The sequence below is a fragment of the Chamaea fasciata genome, unplaced genomic scaffold (genome assembly GCF_029207755.1).
Source record: "Chamaea fasciata isolate MVZ Bird 193981 ecotype frontalis unplaced genomic scaffold, bChaFas1.0.hap1 SCAF_11, whole genome shotgun sequence".
Lineage (NCBI taxonomy): Eukaryota > Metazoa > Chordata > Aves > Passeriformes > Sylviidae > Chamaea > Chamaea fasciata.
In genome coordinates this window covers 16,229,199-16,250,804 of record NW_027094096.1, presented here as the reverse complement: position 1 = coordinate 16,250,804, position 21,606 = coordinate 16,229,199, and the positions used below count along the sequence as shown (strand labels likewise).

The 21,606-nt window shown below is 43.1% G+C and overlaps 1 protein-coding gene across 8 annotated transcripts in view; it reads left to right on the top strand.

Moving 5' to 3' along the window:
- Positions 1-21,606, top strand: part of LPP (LIM domain containing preferred translocation partner in lipoma) — a 335,034-nt gene that overhangs the window by 292,907 nt on the left and 20,521 nt on the right. The gene's annotated exons all lie outside the window — the stretch shown is intronic.

Sequence of the window (21,606 nt, the reverse complement as noted above, 5' to 3'; positions counted from 1 at the left end):
GAAACCTGAGCTTAGGATGTAGGTAGAGATATTTCGATGATGTCCTTTTCTCTTCTTACATGCACATGCAGCCTTTCCCCATGGACCTTGTGGTCTTCAGCTCTCTAGGTCCTGGAGGCAGCAATTGTTGTGTGAATTTCCTGTCCATGATGGTGATCCAGTTGCTCTTTTGCCCTCTGCCAAGCACATTCAGAGTGAGAGGAGAAGTCGTTAGCTTAAATGGGCAGGGTAAATCCAAGGGCAGAGCAGAGAAGTTGCCTGGGGCTTCCCCACACCCTGCCCAAGGTGTACATGCATAACCCAAGCACCGTTTCCTGCTACTGTTTCTGAAATGGCCCTGCTGGCCAAAATGCCCAAAATTTAGGCCCCCTCTGCCTAAATACCCAGAACTCTCCCCATGCTGACATGAAGCTGGGCACTGATGTGATCTACAGCCTATATTGCAATGTGCCATTAGGAAAACTGTAGTTGCCAAATGTTTTTGTTTTTACATGAAGCTATTCCACTGAGGTTATCTGATTTTTCTTTGGTGCTGAGAAAAGCAGTTGAATCAGATAAGAGACCTGGTGGGTGGAATACATTATGTCCAAAAATCAATCATAAGGTAAGGTAGGAATAGAATTGAGTTTATTTACAGTCTGTTGACTTTTATAGTTAGCACCATTTATTAGAGAAGATGAAGAAGAAGAAGAAAATTAAGCAGAGGGCAGGAAAATGTTTCTTTGTGATATTTTTGTGCTTGGCAATGGAAAGAGATGTGTACGAGCTGACAATTTATCTTCTGCCCTGAAGAGAAATGACTTGTTCTCAAATGGGCATGAAATGAAATAGTGCAGAACACGATAGGAACTTTTCTGAGTAAATGGGTCAATTTCCTGTCATTCTCTCGATAATTGTATGTAGAGCACACTACGCTCCAAACACTGGCAAATGTGATTTTTTTTTTCCCTCCTGTTATTTTACTCCTCTTGTAAATGGGTGGAAAACATATTCCAGTGCTGGCACTATTATAATCAGCTTTTGCCAGTGGCTAATAGCAGTCCATTTTCGGTGAATGCTTATTACCTCCAAGCAGTCCAAGACACTACATAATAACCCAGCACTGTGCAGACTGGTACTGCTAGGAATGAGATGCAGTTATAGAGACTGCATTGCAAATGCCCCATCACAGCAGGAAATTTGCTTGTCCCTTTCTCTTCTCTTGCCTAATTGCGAAATAAGCCCTGGTGCTCTAGCTGGAGAAGGAGCCTTGTTTGCCTTCCAGAACTTCCTGGTATGGTCAGGGACTTTCTGCCTCACCATCCGTTAGCAGGCTGATGCATTTTCATCCTCTGAGAGCAGCCCTTGCTGTTTCTGAGGGGACATGGATTCAAGTCAGACTCACTGAGGACTGAGCTGGTAATTTTATTTTGGATGTGATTAATTAAAAATAACAGAAGTGTTGTATCAGGTGTCCTGTGGGTGACAGTTAGAATCTGTATGGCAGATTGGGTAAAACTCACTGGAATGGGTTAATGCAGTGACAGAGCTCCATGAGTGCCTTTGAACCTCCGTCTTAGGAAAAGGGAGAGAATATTATAGGGTTGGCCCCAAGGTACTGGATTCTGGCTGTGGAAATATCTGGATGAATCCCAAATACTTGATTTCACTAAATTTTCTCCCCTTAACTCCAAGTTAAGCAAGATGTATAGTTGTCCTGCCTATCTAATCATGCATAGTATTATGCTCCTAGCTGGAGGTTATAGAAAGGATAAAAGACAATCCCAGCCTGATCAGGACTGCAGATACTTGAGCTGTGAGATATCATCTGATGGGGTAACACAGCCCTGTGAGCACTAAAACCCATCCCTACCTCTCCATTGACTTAGGGAGAAAGTTGCCCAAGAAATGGATTTCAGCTGAAGATCATTGAGAACTTGTGTTTTCGCCCCAGTTATCCCTCAAAATGAAAATCTTAAATCACATGTTTTGGAGGCTAGAATCTAAAAGCTTTGAAAGGAAATCCCAAGAACAGATTTTTCTTTTTTTTTTTTTTTTTTTTTCTTCCCACTAGTGAAAAGCTGATTCTCAAAAGTGTGGCAGGATTAGGCATTTCCTATGCAAATTGTTCATTTAGGAGGGGAAGTCAGGGGCCTTTCTGGAGCTTTAAACAACGTTGTTTTTTCTTACTGGCTGTAACCAGAACTCTTCTATAAATACAATCCAGGGTGAGTATCATCTTCTTACTGTATAAGCACGACAGGTTTCAGTCCAATACAGGTTGGACTGGGTCACAACTTAAAAAAGGCTATTGAAAAATTTTCAACCTCTGGTTTTCTTTTTTGTGTAGCTGTTGCTTGTTTGTATTTTTTTTTTTACTTTTTTTTTTTTTAAATTTTTCCACTAGGATAGGAAAATGTCAGCCTTTCATAGCTGTCTGTAAGAACAGAAAGGTCTATTTGTCTTGTACGTATACTGTTGATGCAAATGGACTGGAAATAAGGATACACAGGACAGGTCTTCATCTTCTGTGTCTGCTGTTGGCAGAGGAATTCATGTAGCAATCCCACTCTGTGAATCAGCATTTGCTGAAGTATGCACAGAACTGCTGGATGGAGCTGGCCCCACTTGGCTCATGTGTAAGGCTCCAGACTCTTCACAAGTCATGAGGAACGGGAAGTAAATGATCTCTGACCTCCGTCAGCAGGGAGCATGGAGAAATGTGTGTTGTTTATTCCACCTGTCTTTGGAAAAGTGCAGCCCTGGAGGACTGATTCAGAAGACAGTTATGCTCAGTAATTCTGGAACAGCTCAGCTGCCTAGGATAGGATCGGCCCACTGTAAAAACCACCAGGGGAATTGGGTCAGAATTCGGCCGTGCTGCTGCTTCGACCAGAGAATGAGTTCTAATGACTCTTACTTGGAGCAAAATAGGAAAAGATCAAGGGCAGAATTAGTCATTTTCCCCATGTTACATAACAATATTTTAGCAAACATTCTTTTCCCTGAACATTTAAATGCATTGCTTGAATAATCACTGAAGACAATGTGGTAATAATATGTTCCTGATGTGTTGGAGGCAAAGCATTTACTCTGGTTTTACTTTTGCAAAAGATATTAAACTACTTAGTTTTTGCTGATGTTTACACACAGGGAGTGTGGGGGGTTGTTTTGGTTTTTACTGCTATTTCTTTAAGGGAGCACAAGGGGATTGCTATTAAATGAGTCTGATGCTTGTGGTGGAATTCATCCCAGATAACTTCATCTCGCTACAAGCCACGTGCTCGGGCTGACATGCATGTGCCTTGGGAGTGATGGTGGAGAGTTACTGATACCTCCTAGGGAAAGATATTTTAACCAGCCCTACCAACAACTCTTGCAATCACCCCAGTGCTGGTGTCACCTTTGCTCGGTGTATTTAAGGCAAACAGCATCTGAGTACCTAGAAAGTAGGTTTTCTTCCACCTATAGCTCCCACATGGCCTAGTTGTTTAGTCATGCTCTAATTCACTCTCGTTCAGGACTGACTCCGCCAGAAAAGGCAGTTCTGACCATTTTCTCCGATGCAGCCAGGAAGAGAAAGTGGAGTTGCAATATGCTCAGGTGGTTTAAAGTAGTTAGGAAATGGGCCCTGGAGATAAGTGGGCCCAAGCTCTGAAACTGCCTCAGCTGGAGGGCAAAACCAAAACCACCCTTTCATAGATGTAGGGGAGATGTGACAGAAAAGATTGTTCTGGAAAAGCTCTTTGTGTAGCTCCAGCTGAAGCCAGCATGCAGAAAATACCCTGGGATGTGCCAGAGAAGGTCAAGGCAGGGATGGAAGTGTTCATTGGGATGATGTGGGTCAGGACTGCACTTGTCTTCCCACCATGGTCTCCCAGCCTGCTCCACCTTCACACTTGGAAAAACACACGGCTAATACAGGTGACTGCAAAAAGGAGATGGAAAAGGGCCTTAATCCATGGGAGGTGTGCAGTGGGCACCATGATGGGCATGGCAGTGCTGGAGGGGTGAGCTGGATGGACTATAATGCTACCTGTGAGAGAAAGGTGGGTTAGGAAGGCATGGTGTAATTTCTTCAGATGGCTGGGTTCTTATTGTCAGAAATGGATTTTACTGGGCTTGAAACTTGGATTAAAAAACATGTCTTTATTAGCTCCAGACAGAGATGCGTCCTGGAATCTTGGAAACTGTTTCACTGCTGTCTTTGGGAGGAAATTTTGGCTTTCTAAGTTGCAACATGACTGATATGTTCTATTTGGTTTTTTGAGATTTTTTTTTATATTCCCATGACTCAAATCCTTTTGAATTTTTCCTTCAAACCATGTGTTTGTACACTGTGACTAGCATAGCATTGCATTGGATATTCTGGCATTGGGCAGTGGAGGATGGAGGAGTGTTTTTCCACTGCTACCACAGCAGTCTTCAGCTCAGTGTTGCAAAGCACAACTTTTAGCACAATCCACCACACTCAGACTGACACTTCCCAGGGGGAGCGGGCACGGGGGTTTTGATCCACCAAGACCAGCACTGCTGAACAGATGCACTACAAAGAGAGGCACAAGCCTTGCCTCATACTGTGTCAACTCTTTCTGGCCTAAAATGTGTCACCTCTTCCTCTGCCTGAGTTTTACTGCTTTTATGTGCTTAAATAGGGTCTGTCCTTTAATGACATAGTTGTGGAGGGGTCTTCTTCACCCACCCTTGGGTCCTCCGCAGTGTTCATGCACTGCAGCTGTAGGATATTCACCCAGTCTTCTGTCCCTGCACTGCAGGGTGCAGGGGGTTAGTTTAGGGTATCTCTTATTTGCACAGGTAGATATTTGCTGGGCCAGAGCAAGACAGGCAGAGGAATTGATGCCATTACTGTAAGGTCAAGCTGTTTGCTGGAGAGAGAAAGCGAGAAAGAACATCAGCCCTCCAGGCATGTTCTAAGAGCACACTGCAGATCCAGCTCTGCAAACAAGATGTACAAGGACATGTCCTGTTTGTGAATTGCCACCAGCCCTGAGTCTCCAGCCAACATTGAACAATCACCACATAAATGATTGTGTGAGTGCCTGGTGATGATAAATGGAGGCACATCAGGGACTTTATTGAAAACCTACATGTTTTCCCTTCCTGCCATCTGCATCAGCTCCCCAAAGGCTCTGAGAGCTGAGTCTGCAAGCTCATTTGCCCCCTTAAGTGCTGTTTGGGCATTTGGGAAGGCCTGGCAAGGCTTTCCAGGACATCCTTCCCGTGTAAGGACCATTTCCACCACCACCGGGGTGCCACCATGGGAACACAAACACATCTTCTGATGCCTGAGAAAGCACGGGAGTCCACCTTGCTTTCTGGGAGCTGCATTGCTTGAAGGGCTAAAAACTTATTTTGGGGTTACTGCTGTCAGTTGACCTGGCTCTGATGCACGTGTGTAAGCAGACAGCATTTTCACATCTGTGCTGTTTGCTTTGACATGTCAAATAGCTGATGTTTTTGCAAGGTTTCCCTAGCTCCTTTCTCCCTCCTCTTTTCTACTGTGTCTATAAAATAATACTGCTATAATCCAGTTTGACTCAGCAGGATCCCTTTCACGCTGGCTAATCCCCATATATAGGCATCAGTTCAGGGAGGTGCACCAGAACGCTGCAATATTTTCCCTAACATTTTGTTTAACCAGGATGACATTATTCAGACAAATTAATTCCTCCAAGACGTAAACTTGTTCTGACTGAGTGCTGCAGCAGCCTCCCTGAGAGCAACAAACCATGGTCTGACATCTTAACAGCTCTCCACGCAGTCAGGGGGAGTCTTACATAAAAGATCTTCAGCTGTGCATATCTGCAAGGTGCAGCTGCCCCTTTCTGCAATAGATTTCTTTTTCAGCAGGTTTTGGTGGAAAAAATAGCGATTTTTAGGAAGTGAATGAGATCTAAAGCACAAGTAATTTCAGAAAATATCCTGGGATCTAAAAACATACAGTAGAGATTACCCTACCCTCTGAAATCCTTGCCAAAGATTTTAAAAATAGGGTTCTACTGTGGTCACTCTACTTCCATTTTGAATTGAGTTCATCTTGCATGTCTGAGCTAACATGCTACTAGATGGGATTTACAAAGCTCAGGGGCATGTGTGGGTGATGTGTCAGCTGTGTGTGCCAAATGGCAGCACCTGTTGGAAAGGAAGAGGAAAATGTAGAGTCCTTCACAAGTCTGCCAAGAGACGGAATTCTTGGTCTGCCTCATAGAGAGGAGGTTCTGGAGGGCAAAAAATGGCCCTGTGGTGCTGCTTTTACCCCATATAGGGTATGGATGGGCAGGTGAGCTACCCTGTGACACCAGGTATTTGGGGTGGCATGGCCAGGCTGCCGGAGCTGTGTTCAACTCTGCGTTTTCTGTCCACACTCCCCTGAGATGTTTTCCTGGCACTTCAGTTACCTCTTGTACTCTAATTTCAGGGTTCTGGGAGCCAACTGGGAAATGCCTTTTTCCTCCTCTTGCCTGGCATTCCTTCCCCTTGGTGCTTCCTTAGCTCCTATATCCAGAATCCTGGATTGAGCTGAGGCTGTCTTGCTGGCCTCAAATGCACCAAAACAGCTGAGGGTACCCTAAAGGAGGAGGAAGAAATCTGGTTAACTTAAAGCAGCAGAGCCTGAGCTATTTGAACACAGTTCTAGGTCCATATCTCACAGCCCTGGCTTCTCTTCTGAATTCTTCATTGCCTTTTGTCTATTTTTGGATCTGCTTGAGTTGCTTCACTGTGTCTTAGTTATACATTCCTGAGAAATGGGTTGATGTTAATTGTTTGTTCTTTGAGAGTTGCATGGAGTGACTTCAGAAGGCTTAGCTGACTGGATGGCCATGGTCTTGGGGTGCTGGGAGCTTCTAGCTGGATTTCTCTTCTGCACCTCTTAGGCTCGCAAGGACAGCTAAGGGAGAACATGTTCTCTTTTCTGCAGCAGTGTATTATTGACTGGGCATCATTAGGAACTCCTGGTACTCTGCTTCAAGTACCTTAATGTAATATCATCAACATTAATTCAAACTCTGTTAAGATTACAGCAAGTAACTGTAACATCCAATAGACACTCAATAATTTAAAAGCTTTATAAAGTTGAAGCTTACGGAAATGGATTTACAGATGCATAAAACTACCTCAGGTTAGTTTCAAAGGTTCCCCTTGCTCAGTATCAGCTGTTGCAGATGCTTCCCACTTGCTTCCCAAGGGAACTTGCACATCTTTTTCTCCTGGTTCTATTTGTGAAAGATCTAACATTAGGGCTGCACTTTCTTTCACACTGCAGTTTTGAGTTTTGAGGAATAGTCAGTCTTCAAGCTCTCTCCATGCTTTTAGCCCTAGGATCATCTCTGCATGGTGATTCTGTGCCCTTTACTTGCTGCAGACATAGGCTTGACCAGTAGCTTTGAAAACGTCATTTAGACTTTTCGTATCATCTACACAATAACAGCCAGAGTGCGCTTGTTCCTTTGCAGGGGCTTGGTGGAGTAATTAGCAATTTATACTGTAGTAAGGTAAAGTAGTTTTTTTCTCCTGTTGAAGCATTTCTTAAGTCTTTATGGAAAAAGATGTTTTTATTTCATAATAAATGTGTGGAGTAACTTCTACACATTATACAAACCCTGAAATGTCATTAAATCACACAGCTTATTAATGGCTTCTGCTTAAGACTCCCTGTGATGTTAACCTGGGATAAAGGTTCTGTCCCCCAACCACATCTTTGGGACCAGTGCAACTGTCCCTACAAGAGAAACCATGTGAATGACTATGGCTGAAAGAGATTTTTAATGTGGTACTGCAGAGCTCTGATGTCCGATAGTACTTGATGCTTACCCGTAGTCTGTTATTAACAGCAAAGAAAAAAAGCCTGCTGATAAAATTAGTGGATCAGTAAGATGTCAGAGCAGTGGAATGAAGAGGCATGGACTGATGAACATCCTGGACTCATTTGAACTAATTTGGTTTAACACACCCAACTGTGAGGCCATCTATTTGTTCAGGAACAAAACCATCTTCTGGCTCACCAGCTCTATCTCCAGGTAGAGGTTCATCTGGCAAAGTACCTTCCTTAGGAAGGATCAGAGCTTTCTGTACAGCCAGCTAAGGGAGCCTTAGCAAGGGGTAAGTCTGTGTCTCTGGATGTGTTCAGGCTATGCCTGGGCACTATGATGGAAGTCTTGATTTAGTCAAACCTGTGAAGTGCTAAAAATCCTAAGTGGATTGCTTGCCAGGGATTCTGCACTGAAACAATGCTGGTATAGCACCAAGGAGCTCACGAACTGTGGATTTGGGGTAGAAGGAGTGATGCCTTGTTTGGTTTTCTTTTTGTCACGTTCCCAGAAGAGCAGAGAGCCCAAGCACGGTGGGAAGCATGCACATAGAGTACTGACAAGATCCTTGTGTTCTGTGCATGGCACTAGCTAACACATTCCTCCTGTTAGACCATTGCCACAGCAGGGCCAGATGTCAGTAACTCCAGCTGATATCACTGAAGAACGATGATTTATGGCCACTGGAGCTTTGTCTGCCTTTGTTCAAGGAGCACAAGAAAAGGACTTGGAGGTTGTGCTTGGGGTGGTCAGCTATCAAGGTCAGAAGAGGTAAAAGCTGCTGTTTTCAAAAATTTGCCTTCTTTCCAGCTATCCTGTGGTTTGTCTTCTCTGTCAGAGAATATGGGCTGCTTTGTTTTTTTCCAGGATGCTGAACATACCCCAACTCATGCTGCTGGCTTGAAGTGTCTTTAAGAAAAGGTGGTTTGAATGAACCACCCTAAAATATAGAACACCCTATCCCTGACGACACTTTGCACTGTGTGACTGTTAAGCGTTTAGTCATTAAAAGGAGGGCCATATCCAAAGTTAATTAATTCTTACATTAGACCCTGAAAAGATCAACTCTACACCCAAGTGTAGTCACAGGAATGCCAGGCAAACAGTGGAGTTTAAAGTGCATGGAAGCAGGAGAACTAAATGGCAGAGACAAGCCTTTGGTATCCAGGTAGTGTTTTCTTATCAGCAGATCTCAAAATGCTTTCCAAAGCCTGGTAAGAATGAGGATATGTGGGGTTAGATGAGCCCTGGAGTGAATGCCTTATTTTCAGTCACACATTCCAGGTCTTGGCTCAAATATTTTTGTGCTGGGTTTCTTTCAGAAAAGCGCAGAAAGACCTTGGAGCCAGAAATACTGTATAAAACACACACGATAATTAGCAACCTCCTGGAAACATGTGAAACTTTAATAAAACTTAAACTCCAGTTCCTTCCCACAAGTGGAGTCCAGCAGTACTGTAGGCAATATACACAATTAAGCTATTTTTATGCCTCTTCATCTAAAAATGTGAGTGTTAAAACATATGTAGGTAAAGCAAATGGAAACCTTGGACTTGCCTGGGTGCCATGCTCATTTGAACTCACTGCATTAGCCTGGATTGCTGCTGAGCAGTGTGTGCTCCAGCAAAGGTTTTGCAAAGGGAAATGTCTTCACCTACAAACCTAGCTTCTTAAAAAGCCCTATGACTTTGCAGCTCCAGAAGATACTGACTTTCCCTGCCAACCACAAAGGGGAATAAATGACTGGGAGGGCTCAAGTAATTATACAAAGTGCCTGGATCAACTTTTCCATGGGGATCCTGTAGCTACTGGTCTGATGGCTTAATAATGTGCTTCTGAAATGGCTGCTTTCCTCTGCTGTTTCTCTCTGGGGCCAGATTTCCAGCAAGACTCCTTAGCTGCCCTTGCAGAACAGGCAGGACAATGCTCACTGGACTCACGCTGCATGTGAAGGAGCCAACAGTAACTTTTCCATAGGAAAACTTGCAGGTAGGGCAGAGCTGGACTATGCTTCTTCAGCAGCAAACTTTGAGAATGACTCAGAAAGCCCGAGATAACTTCTTTGTTCCCCACTCTTCCCTGCCACTCCCTGTCCCTCTGTCCTTGTCCCTCGTATCTTTGGAAGCTGGTGTGGCACTGCATGTGTGGGGTGACCATTTTGCACCACCAGTGCAGCAATAAAATGGGATCTTTCCATTAGGAGACCACCAGCACTTGTCCTTATGGCCTGCATTACCTGGATCACTCAGATACATGAGCCACCTGCTAATACCAGGCTGTGCTGTCCATTTTCACCTGGATCAGGTCTATAGTTAGAGCCTCATGAAGACTGGCTCTTCCTTCTTTTGTTCCTCATAGGTCCATTAAATCAGAAGCTATGTGTGGAAAGATGTGGTCCAGTTTTACTTTGCAGGAGCTGCTTGGCAAAACATGAGGGTCAGATTACTTTGGGTATTCAGATGTTCTTGCTGGGGAAATGGCAACTTCTAGTCCTCAGAAAGGAAAGCTGGCAGTTGTATTAGGGTGGAAATGAGCAATTCAGCAGTTACATTGGGAAACAACCATTGATGCAGGTGATCTTAGACCTTTTAAAGTACTGTGAGAAGCACAGGAGCATGATCTTTTCCACTGTTATAAAAAAGAAAATCCCTATAATGGAATGGAACAGTTAGAGATGAGAATGATCCTGCAATAGTGTTTTTTCCTTCATATTCCATAACCACTGTGATTTCAGCCTAAGAGTCCATGCACTGAGAGGATGCTATCGACTTGAGAATGGACATGTTATATAACATCTATTATACATTCAGTGTGTTTATATAAATGCATATCTCTTATGTAACTGTGTCACTAGAAAAACAGTGAGGCTGGACAAGTTGGTTCCTCCTGCCATCGCTGCTCTGCTTTGCTTGTTGATTCTTAAGCGCTGTCACAAGACACTGCAGGTTGTGCTGCTGATGTGTGTGCCCAAGTGAATCTCTTCTTTTCAGCAGCTCCATTCACTTTGTGTTTTGCTGGGTTTTTTCTCAACTGTTGTTTCTTTTTTTAAATGTAATATTTGGCAGAAAGCCTGTGGTGTTGCTTTCACAAACACAGGAGTAATCTGGTTAGTAAATACTGTGGACTGACAGTTGACTAGCACAGCGTTCAGTTGCTGTGCTTTTCAACTTGAAATAACATCCAGGGCAGTCTCCTCAAGTGATGTAAAAGACCTGGTAAAGAAATGCCAACTGTCAGCTTGATTTTTGGTCTGCTCTGCTCTGGCATAAACCTTTCTGACAGCTCAGACCAGTGTCCTTCATATTCCAAATTAATCCAAAATTTCTCATGGTAATGTAAGGGAAAGAACTTACTTTAAAGTGCATGTTTCCTGCTCTGAACATCCTTGACTAACCCTGCAGACACCAGAGAATTACCACCTACTCAGACATGCCTGTCTGCTCTTGATGCAACTCTTGAGCTTATTTGCATTCCAATGGTTTTGCCATCCAAGATCTCTGTATCCAAGTCTCCATGTTGTCTGTACAAAATGGGAAAAAACTTTTTTTATTTTTCAGGGAGCTTTAGTTTTTCTAGACTGAGAGCAAAGGAGCAGTGCCAAGAGGCTGAATCAACTCAACAGACAATTGTGTTGTAAGGACTCTTCTGCCCAGCTTCCCACAGCAGTATCTTGAACAGTAGCCTAGAGCTTCTAGTTTACTTTTCACTAATTCAAGGAAGGATCTGATCTATTGCATGGATATCTCTTCGTAAGGTTAGAAGGAATAATATGCCATCCTTTCTCTCCCAACTGTACAGCAAGCTGAGTTCCAGCAGAAGCACCCTCAGAGGTGCAGAGGGACTGATATAAATCATCTTCTTTATCTCTGTCTTTGTGGATGAGATTATTTTACAGTGGAGGAAGGAAGGTGATGGATGAGTTCACAGGGTGGAACATCAGTCTCCAGCTTTCACTTTTCTCACATCATCACACTTGACCTCTCTGGGAAGTTCTCTTTTCTGTGCCATGCCTTGTCTGGGTTCTTCTTACATAATCATCTCAATTTTCTTTTTTTGTATCCATTCCTTCTTTGTCACTCTTATCTCAGCAGGTGGCTCAAACTTGCTTTCCCAGACAAGGAACTGAATCAAACATCCAGGTCAACTGAATGAAAAGAATAGGGATGTCATTGCATCTAAAAATAATCTCAGTACCTGGTAGGTGACATATTTGACCCTGGACTTAGTCAGCAGCCTGGATTTATTTCCAATTAGAGTCTGACTCTGGATAGAAGAAGGGGTGTTGCTCCGTGAAATAATTCAATTCAAACCTCTGAAGAAATCCTGTCCCCCCAGAAAATGAAACTTCTAATCTTGGAGGGGAGACAGTATAGTACAGTTCTTGCCTTACATTGACTCACTAAATTTTGGCTTCTGTTATTCTTGACAGTGGTCAGTGCTGATTGTCTGTGGGTTTCCAGTGTTCTTTCAGAGTCTTTAAAAATAAACATTTCACTCAGGAGGCTTTCTTCAACAAATAAGAAACTCCCTCTTTCTCTCCCTTTGGAAAGACCTCAGAGCACCCACAAAGCTTTCAGCCCTCATATTTCAGGCACAGATAAGTCTCCCACTGCCCCAAAGGCTCCAAAGAAGTTCTCTTCACATCAGGGACATAAACATATTTGGCAACTCTTTAGGAAACATATCATGGATTTGGGCAAATCATATTCTTATTGTCAGTTTGGGTAGCAGCAGCATCCAAGTGCTGTGAGAGTTTTGGGGGAGTTTTTCTCCAAGCTTTATACTGGATTACGTTATCTATTAAAAGCAGCTATTTTTATGCTGAACTGCTGCAATGACCTGTATTTCACAACTTGCATGTATACACTGAAAAAAGCATTATCTTGCACTCAAAAGGTGTTTCAGTGAAAGCTCCATGAAATTCTGTGCAAAATCTCATTACCTTCTTGCTTGGGTTTTCATTTTGTTTCAGTCTGGGGAGGTGTTTATTTCTTGGTAGCTCCAGGTGCCAGCTTTGGTGTTTGCAATAGAGATGTGACTTCTGTCAGAGCATCACACACCTCCTAATAGCTGACTAAAGCTACTCCACAGATACTATGAAGAAGAGAGTAGGAAAATAATGGAATTATTCTCTGAGTCACTGGTGAACCAAGGACAGAAGCCAAATACCCTTATTTTCCTGTGCCCCTGCAACTAGAAAAAATTAATTTCTCTTGTGACTTGTATGAGATCTTCTGGAGAAGCTTTGCATTCTCTTTGTTTGAGCAATTAAGATAGAAGGGGGAGCTGTTAAACTGATATCCATCTGAAATATTTAATTTATTTAGTAGCCATTAGAAGTGACTTAGAGATGCCCTTATCTGTGACTTGAAATAAGCAGAGGAAAATAGATTGTGTGCCTTTCCTTGTGGATTAGAGAGATGAGGGGGTTTTATTCTCAAAGAGTGAAGGGGAGGGATTCTTTTCATTATTATTTTTTTTCATTAGAAACTCTAGAAGAACCTAGACTCTTGAGCAGTAGCCCTGTCTTTTTTTTTTTTTTTTTTTTTTTTTTTTTTTTTTTTTTTTTTTTTTTGTTTCTCCAGGAAATCTCTCTTGGAGAGCACAGGAAGCAGAAAAAACCATCTTTAAACAGGTTGTAGTTAAAAGGCTTCTTCAATCTGTAACCAAAGCAAGCCCAGCTTTGCTGGATGCTAATTTACTGATGAGAGTTTCCAACTAAAATTTGTTTTCCATTTTAATCAACGAAGTTCCATTTTCTTGATGGTTTTTATGTCACAAATTCTTGCATTGCTTGAACATTCCTTCAGGAAACTCATGGTAGGTGAGAACTCATTTCAAATGTAAAAATACCAAGAAAGAAGTGAGTGAGGGGAACTATAAATAACCAGACATTTCAGAGTCTCAGTCATTTTTTCCTCTGCAAGTCAGCTTTAGCAGTTAAGGTCAAGATAACATTTCCATGTCAATGGTCAGTTACATCAGAATTCTAAAACAGGAAAATTGAATGGAATTTTTGATTTTTTTTCTTGTATTGTGCCCAGATTTGACCAATTTATAGTTTCTTTGGTCCGTCAGCTCTGAGTTCCAATGTTATTTTGGTTAAGCTTCTTGCCAGAGCGGCAAGCCTGGATTGGAACATTGGGTTTATTAAAGGCTATGAAATTAAATTCCTCACCAAAAGAATAGAAAAAAAGCCCACTTCTTGCCGATAGTCACTTCTCTGTTTCCTTTGATGCGGTTCAGTTTGACTTGAATTTTAGCCTGACAGTTTGCTACACAATTTTGTTTTGTTTTCACAAAGTTCTAATCAGCTTAAACTGCAAGCGGTTTGAAATGCCTCTCTAACAGCTTCCTTGGTATTGCTAATTAAGCTTGAAATCTCTGTGTTGTCCACAATTGTATCTAAACAAGGAGGAGAGTGTATCTGCTCGATGTTTGCCACATCTCCCAGCTGCATGTAATTCTGCTGCCTGTGCAGAAAGTAATCACAACAGGACAGAACCTTTATTTAGGCAAAACTCCCAGGGTGGCATGCAAGGTCAGGCACATCATATTTTGAGAACACGTAAGGCAAGCAGAGCTACATCAACAGCACAAAGACTGGAAGTGCTTGGGAATAATGAACAGTTATCCCCCAGAGCACTTTATTCCACAGAGCCCTGAGTTATGTATGGTCTGTAGGTGCTCTCACCTGATCTGTGGGTGTTAAAAATAGATAAAAGCACAGGCTATCAAAATCTGCCATGTATTTCCCCGGTCCCTCAGAAGCAAAGCTAATAGAATATCATAGTCTTTAAAGCTACCAAGGTTCACTTCAATGGAAAAAGACTCCTAACAAATGCTCAAACACATCTTTCTGTGTTGGGCAAAGGCACGGGCTGGTCTCTCCCTGGGTAGGGCCCACAGTATGTGAAGCAATACTAATGTGCTGAGGCATGGCTGCTGTTGTGCGACACAGCCCAGAGATTTCCAGGGTAGCTGTGTGCCAGTTTGCCTCAGCTGCAGGAGCCTTGTACAAACTGTTTACCTCTGACATTCTGGGAGGGATTTTGAGGGATTTCCTTCAAATTAGAAATCTTTGAAAATTAGCATCTTGCGCCAGGCATTGTAATATGCAACGTCTTGTAATGAAGGTCTGGTCATGCATTAGGATCTCCTTGGACTGAAGGAGTCAGAGTTATCAGATCATCCCTCCCTGCCAAGGCAGGCTTGTCTCCTGTGCTCTGCTACTGCTGCTGTACTTTACGGATGTTTTTCTCTCCAGTGCTCCAAAAGGCTGTCCCAGCTTCCTGGTTGGATGTTTTCTGGGCCAGTTGCAGTCCTGATGGGGAGTGACCAATTTCACGTGGTTATACTGGTTCATACCTGGGGTGTAGTGTGGTGGCAGTGCTAACAGCAAGATTGAGCTCTGCTGCACAGTGTGCTGCTTCGCAGCGTGCTGCACAGCGTGCAGCTCCCTTTTCCTGGTGGCAATAGACAAGATGTGAGGAGTTTTGGAAATGCTGCTTCACTAGAAAATTACTGAAGGGACTGGAGCTGATTACTATAACAATGTTCTTTTAAATAGCAGTTGCTAAGGATGCTTTCAATTGTTTGGCTTACTGTAGTATTCCATGCAACTATAATTATCATTGCTGAAAAAATTTCATATGCATAGACTTTTTTATTCTCCATGCTGTTTTAAAGTCAACTGTAAGTTGGAAGAATTCCCCTAGTATTAAACTACTTTACTCTTGCAAATGGCTGTAGCCACATTGGAGTATTCTGAATAACAGCTCAGGTGCTGTTCTCTGGTACTGCACCACCCAAAGCTGACTTTTGAGATGTGTGCAAGTCATTACAGATAAAAAGAATTTAATTTTTACTGTAAATAATACCTTGTTTCCATTAAGTAACCATTTAGGCACACAGACTGCTTCGCAAGTATTTACCAAACCCAACAATATCCAGTTTCTCACTAAGATATGTAACTTCTACAGCCATTTTATTTACAGGCCAACTGAGGTACAGAGCATGGGAATGCTTTGCTAATGGCAGCTACTTGTTTTAAAAGCCAGAAGTCCAGGAATTTTATCTTCCAGCCTACCAGTTTAGTGGACAATTCCCTCATTTCTTACTTTCATAGGCTCTGCCATTTTAAAGGGACAAAGATATCGGTTGTCAGAAGAATGTACAGAAGATGAGTACCTTTAAGTGCCAGAAATCAGTTAAGTAATTTCCAACACAGGGCTTCTTGTGGATTTGTAGCTGGGAGGAGTCAATGTGGCTGTGGTTGGACATTGAGCATAATGCAGAGCAGATTCTTTACCCTGACATTCCATCACTCTCAGCTTGGTGGAGCTAGAAAGTGATGCAGGCCTTATCTAAGCTGGCACTGAGCATCAGAGAAGTCACCCAGTCCCTGCCTTTGCTGTTCCAAACATCAATTACATTCAGCATTAAAAATACAATTCTTCCTGCAGGTAGTATGGGCACCTTGTGTGCCTGCCAGGCCCAGCTGCTTTCTCTAAGTTTGCACTCCAGCTTTTGGTGTGCTCAGACAATGGCAAAGCCATCCCTCAGCCTTCACTTGATAAGAAAAATGGAGCTGCTTTCTCCTCTCACTGTAGAGCATATTTTGACATCTGCTTATCATTTGAGAAGCATTTCTCAAGCACTGTTCCATTTTCTCATGGCCTTTCTGTTATTGCACATTTGTGGACTCGGTTGCATACCATTATTATCTTTGCTACTAACGTAAGCCATGAAATACATCTAGCCTTTCTCTAATAGTTACAGGGCAAGGGGAAGGGACTCTTCCATCCTGTATGCTGGGAAGACTCACTGCCAGATTCACCTCCAGCTGCTCTGAGTCCAAAACTACAAAGCTGAATTCAGTTTTCCTGACAAGAAAAGCAAATTCCAGCTGAGGAGAAGCATGCCAGCCGTGGTATTGCTACTGTGCTGGGAAAGCCACTAAAAACTGAGCCGAATGGAAGAACGATTTGAAAGCCACTGAATACAGTAACCTCCAGGGCCTGAGTCTGCACTGTGCAAGGGGTAGCTGTAAGCACAGCTCAGACCCATTACCAGCATGCTGGTAGCATTGCAGGGTTGCCCATGTAATTTATTCCCGTATCTTCTTTTCCATCTCCCAGCAAATCAAGCTATACCATCTAGAGAAGAGCCCCACTGCTCACCACTGTGTCTGAATTAGGCTCTCAGGGGTCCCATCTCTTGCCCCAACACAGATGCAGCTATGGCAGCATGGCCTGAAGGACAAAACACCAGCCAAGGTGCTTCTGTAGTGCTCTCCCTTGCTGAAAATACCCCTCAGAGCAGCAAGAAAGGGAGTGTCACCCTCTGCTAATAATGTGTCCAGCTGGTCAGGTGAAGTGAGAAGGATTAACTCAAGCCCAAGTTCTCTCCTCAGATATGCAGGAAGGAATTTCATGCTGGCTATTAGTGACTTAAATGTTATGTTTGCCAAGATATAACCCATCTGTGGAGATAGCAGCTGGGGAGCCTTGGGTGGAAATAAGGTCTTGGTTTTTCTACTCTAGAAATAATGCCAAAAAAGTGTTTGAAAGTGTTGAAATTACATCTTGACACTTAACCCCTCCACCGCTGTCTGCTTTATATTTAATTTATAATACAACTATATATTTTCAGACCCAAAACCTAAATGAAACCATTTGCAATTATTTTGAAGTGCAGTTTTTCAATTGACCTGATCTAATTTGAGGTTTATAAATTCACCAGGCTTCTTGAGATTAAAGTGTTCTGTCTTCACTTAAATATGGAAACATTTTCAAGCCTTAAAAAATATCCCACAAAGGGGAAAATGTCTGCTGCTCTGCTCTCCTTGCTGTCTGAGGAATGAAGGACGGAGTCACAAGATTTAAAGCATGTCACTTACCACACTTTACTAAGTTACAGTTCAGCTATAGTATTTGACCATGTGCCTGTTTTTAGCACAACAGTCACATTTCATTCGTGCAGCTTAAAACCATCTCCTCTGCTCAGTCACTTCGAAAAATGTGTTTCTTCTGCAGTGCTTACAGAAAGTGAGTTTGTGTCCCTGTGCATGAGTTGCCAATGTAATTTATTCCAGCAACTTCTCTCCCCTCTCCCAGCAAAATAAGGAATACCATGCTCGTGTCCCTGTGCGTGAGCTCTCCTCGGTCTGCTGTTCAGAGTGCAGGAGACATTATTTATGTTCATTAGAGCTTGAGATGAATTGCCAGTGCAGAAGATGCAATGATTAATCTGTGTGGCTTTTCTTCTGCACTCATTGCTGGGTCATTGTGGCAGAGTCCTTGTGCTGGCATAATACTGTGAGTTACTGCTGTCCCCCAAGTTTGGTTAGGAGGGGTTATAATCTGCAGCGTTAGGGCAGTGGGATGAGCTGCAGCCCATGGGCTGTCACTGCACCTCTGCTCCCCAAAGTCTCTGCCACCTTGCCATCTGGGATGTGAAGTTTTCAGGAGAGGACTCAAACACTCCCCAGCTCCAGCCTTCCATGGCTCTTGCAACCCAAAAGTCTTTCCCAGCAGCTGGAGGTTTTACTTTGTGTACCGTGTTTAAACCTAAAATCTGCAGACCAACTCACTTTGGCTTTCTGTGGTTTCTGAAGGGACAAGTATTGCACTCGGGAGGTCAACTCCAACCACCACTTGCTAGATGCTTGCTCCCAAGCAGCTTGTTCCCACTTTGCTACTGATTGTGCTATACATGTTTAAGTCCCATAACTTTAATTTGCAAGATGATTCATGATGTCCTGGTCATTATAGTTCTTTCTTTGTGTTTTAGTGTATCTTTGCTTGGGGTTATTTTTCTTGTTGGTATTTAGGGTGCATTATTTTCCCCATGTGAGATTCTTTTTCTTTGCCATGGATAATCTGCCCTCAAGAGACATGGACCCAGACTCAGCCTTAAACACTGTGCCAACCTTCCATTTAGAAATGGATGACTCCTTCCCTATGCTTTTCCAACCCCCAAAAAATTAGTTGGATTTGGAGACACAAGGGCATTCCCTGCCTCCTAGCCAAAAATACGAGAAAAGAATGGTAAACTTTACCCTCAGCCCACACTAGATTTGTGGTCTATATTCTTATGACATGAATGTGACCACAACCCCTAGGTCTGATGTTTCCTAGCTGTTTCTCATCTTTCTTCTTTGTGCCTTGGCTTAGCTCTCAGTGCAGCTCATCAGATGCATTCAGCTCTACCTGTTGATTACAGAGCAGGCTTGCAACAACAGCTGGAGAGAAAAGAAGGAAAATAGTCCTGTTAGACATTTTTCTTCATCTTGTTTGGCTTTTTGAAAGTGTGAAAGCTCCAGGAGGTGCTAGAAGAGTTAGACTGTGAAAAAAGCAAAATCAGGAAGCCAAACTTATAATCATACAGGGATGCTGTTCCCATAATGTGTCAGAAATACCTTTGTGCAGGCTGTTAGCTGCTGGGGCAGCACTTAGGCATGTGGGATAACCTGATTAGAGAATCAAAGAAAACCCTGGTAGCTTCACAGGCCAAATCCTGCCTTAAGCAACCTGATGTCAAATGGGTGTGATTCAAGGAAGCTTTCCCTTTGGCATCATCTGGTAACACCTTGAAGAGAAGAGTCTGAGCCAGCCAGGGTTCTAGCAAGCAGAGAGGCTTAAGCAAATACACTCCCAGACAGGGAGTGAGCTGGAGTCTGAAACTAATGACTTTGTTTTTCCTTACTGGTACGGACTTGGAAGGATGAAATGAATAAATTTCTCTGGTCTGATTTTCAGGTTGTATAGAAGGTTTAATCAGAAGTTGGTTAATTTAAAATGCTTGTCTTATTTAGCTGTGAGAATGTCAAACTGTGACTGAGGTGAGATTTGGCAGCAGAAGATGTGTGTTTTCAGAAGGTATGATCCAGCAGGGTGATTGCCTGCTGTCCTGGTCACTGGAAAGCTTCCACCAAAATCAGTGTTAACATGGGATGTCAGACAGGACAGTTGGACTGATCCCTTGTGGGCTTAAACTCTGTGTGCCTGAAATGTGTGAGCAGGAGTTACATCGGATCCATGGTGAGAGCAGTTCCAGGCTATGCTGTTTGGTGCTAAACCCCTCTGCAGCATGGACTGCTGCTGCAGGTGCCTGCTCTGGTCGCAGTCCTGGGTGGGCTCCAGTAGCAGACCAGGGGAACTGCTGAACAGATCAGTCCCCACCATAGAAGTAAGCCACAGAATTCCCGGTCATGTTGTGGGGGATCAGTGTTTATCAGAATTCAAAAAATCAATCAGAGAAGTTTATGGGAGAAGCATCCACTTGAGGCAAAGTATGGGGAAGCCAAGCTCTGACTCAGGAAGTCCCTAAACCAGTAATCAGTGGAGACTGGAAGCAAATCCCAAGGAATTTCTGTGTTTTGCTCACCCTGTTCTCATACTTTGGCCTCTGTTGTTGGCAACTGTTGGAAATGAGGCAAGCAGTGACTTGGTGAGGCAAATGCTCCATACCCATGTGTGTTCAGAAAGTTTCATGGCAAATGCCTTAGGAATGGCACAATCTTCCATCAGTATCCGCAGGTATCCTGCCTTCCCTCCTTGGCAGAAAAACGCAGAGAACCACATGGACGCGGACTGAGATGATGTGATCTGCTTATGCAAAGCAAAATGGTAAATCTGCCAGGTTATTTCTCCATGGAGAAAATTATTGACCTTGCTTTTTCTGGCATACCAGCCACCGTTATAATGATGATGATGGTGACAGCAAGCAGACAGAAAGGCCAGCAGTCATTCTTTCCTGCCCATTATTACAAGGTATAAAGCAAAATCCAGCCTGAATTTGATGCTAGTCTGGCTGTGCTCTCCTTACAAATCCGTGAGGCAGTTCTCATACGGGTTGAAATTCAGGACTTTTCATGTCGACCTTTCCAAAAACAATCCTTCTGATCCTCTGATAGGAACTCATGTATTTCTATGTTTGTACCTTACCAGTGACGTGCAGCCCAGAGATAATGTCTGAGAGCAAATGTGTGAGTGTAGAACCTTCTGAGCTCCTGGGTGATTCATCTCCTTACAATACATTTCAGTTGCACATGTAAGGACTGGATCTTGCCCCTGAGAATACTGGCTCAAAGAAGCAATAACAATGCAGTCAGTCAAACCACTATTTTCCCTGGGAATTTTGTTGCATGAGGAAGCAGAACTTTAGCCTTCCTCTGTTTGTCAACAAGGCCTGCCTTTCAGCAGCTTTCTATATTTCTGTCCTGTTAATTTTTTCCTTTTTTCCCCCCACCTCCCTATTTCTGTCTAAGTAATAATCAATAGTGTAATGATAGATTTTTCTACCTCACGCAAGATGCATCTAATGGTTGATAACATTATTTGATAACTTCAGGTACATCAAGCAAGAATAGTAGGTGAAGTTTGCTTTTCTGAAGTCCAGTGAAATTACCCAAATCATTGCCACAAATTTACTGTCTGTATCTATGTGGTTTGCATCCTCCATTCATGGCATGTGTCTTTTAAAGTGCTTGCTTTGAAATGGTTGGTTACTCAGTTGGTGTCAGAAGGGCTGGTATGGCTCACAGACAACCATCTGAAACAAAATTATCTTGGTGTTTCTATAATTAACTGCAAGGGTGAGTGAGGGTTGAAATGAGATGAATCATTCAATGGACCCCACTTGAAAAGTGGGAATTTTTTTGGCTCCAGCACTTTAGGAGCAGGCTAGTATGTAGAACCTGTTGCAGCCAGGATCATGGCCCTACAGCTGGCATTTCACAGTCATTATCTCAAGCATCGTGGGCCAGAGATAAATGAAGCATTTAAGTCATCGT